Genomic DNA, 1558 nt, shown 5'->3' with positions numbered 1-1558 from the left:
ATATCTATAGATAGATAGATAGATAGATAGATAGATAGATAGATAGATAGATAGATAGATCTATATCTCTCTCTATATATATATAGAGAGAGAGAGAGGGAGAGAGAGAGAGATAGAGATAGAGAGAGAGAAGAGAGAGAGAGAGAGAGAGAGAGAGAGAGAGAGAGAGAGAGAGAGAGAGAGATATTATACACAGCCAATCTGCCTACTTATACACGAATCCACAGTACAGTGGTAACTTTCCCCAGAATTACCCATGCACCTGTATACATGGGCTTGTAGTAGCTTCTCTTAAATTCCACCACGTATGAAGGTTTTTTACAATATTTTTTATCATATAAAATCATTTTTTATCATGCACATATATGATTGATAATACACATATACAGGTGTTTGTTCCTCAGCCTGGTCACAATAACTGACTCTGCATTCATTCCTGTACTGCTTGCTACATTTTGGAACCTCATCAGTTAGCACAAAACTCTCCCTTTTCCACTATACCATCCATGTCTAGTTCAGGCATACATCTGAAATGTAACACATGTACAAAACCTACAACATACAACATACAATGCAAAAACACGACAAATCCTGCTTTTGCAGTTGATTTAAAGAATGTTCTCTTTTGATAAGTGAATGTTCATCAAGCCGAGTGAGTAAGATGAATGTGTCCGCTTCAAACACCCAGTTATGTGCAAGCAAACCCGGATTTTTCTTTCATTTTCCCTGCAGATGATAAGTAGGCAATATAAGCACAGCTTCCCCTTATTTATTAGCTCGGGGAGCATTCCCTGCTCCTTTAGTAAATCGCTACATTGCATTTAGATTCGTGTATAAGAGGGGGGAGCGCTGCTATGTGCAAATTTTGAAGAGTCAGGGATGCTGCAAAGTCCTCAAGTTATAGAAATGCATGCAAGAAAGTTCAACAGCAGAAAAATCAATACATGGGCACTACATACAAGCCAGCGCAGCAATGCAATAGACAAGTTGTAAAGTGCATGCAGAGGAGTCAAGTGCGGAAATAAAGGCGACTTTACCTGGATCAGGTATGAAGTTCCCTAATGTCAGGGCTTGCTGGATGGTTAGAAGTGATGAAAATCACAAATGGGGGGTCCTGCAGTCGCTTTAGTAGCCAGGGTCGGGGGGGACCCAGCTGTCATGCTCTGCCCCAGCTCCCCCAGTTGTTGCTGCTGCTGCTGCTGTTGGTTGCCGGGCTCGCTGCTGCACATCCAAGCTCTCAAGTGACCCACAAAGTCATTCTCCAAGAGCTGCTGCTCTGTGACTTCCAACCAGACTTTCTACAACTCATCTGAACTTTATCTGCCAGCCGCCTCCTTATTTTAAGCAGCCAGCGCGCATGCGCAGGAGGTCAGCCCAGCCTGCCCCTTGTTCAGTCCCAGAAGTTTGTATCAGAGGAGTAGTGGAGAGCTTTCAGTCCTCTTACACGATCTGTGCCTGCAACATTCCCATACAGATGTCAGCAACCTGCTGAGTGCTGCTGGACGCTGCTGGAACTTGTAGTTCAAACACAGCAAGAGAGCCACAAGCTGGGGAAATA

At 43.6% G+C, this 1558-nt stretch overlaps 1 protein-coding gene across 1 annotated transcript in view; it reads right to left on the bottom strand.

Annotated features, from left to right (window-relative positions):
• Positions 1-1325, bottom strand: part of OSR1 (odd-skipped related transciption factor 1) — a 13620-nt gene extending 12295 nt beyond the window's left edge. Inside the window, exon 1 of the mRNA XM_018559889.1 lies at positions 1038-1325. The gene's annotated coding sequence lies outside the window, so the exon portion shown is untranslated. The remainder of the gene's footprint in view (positions 1-1037) is intronic.
• Positions 1326-1558: the final 233 nt, after the last annotated feature.

Source organism: Nanorana parkeri, unplaced genomic scaffold (genome assembly GCF_000935625.1).
Source record: "Nanorana parkeri isolate BGI_ZX_2015 unplaced genomic scaffold, ASM93562v1 scaffold419, whole genome shotgun sequence".
Classification (NCBI taxonomy): Eukaryota; Metazoa; Chordata; class Amphibia; order Anura; family Dicroglossidae; genus Nanorana; species Nanorana parkeri.
This window is presented reverse-complemented; position numbering and strand designations above follow the sequence as displayed.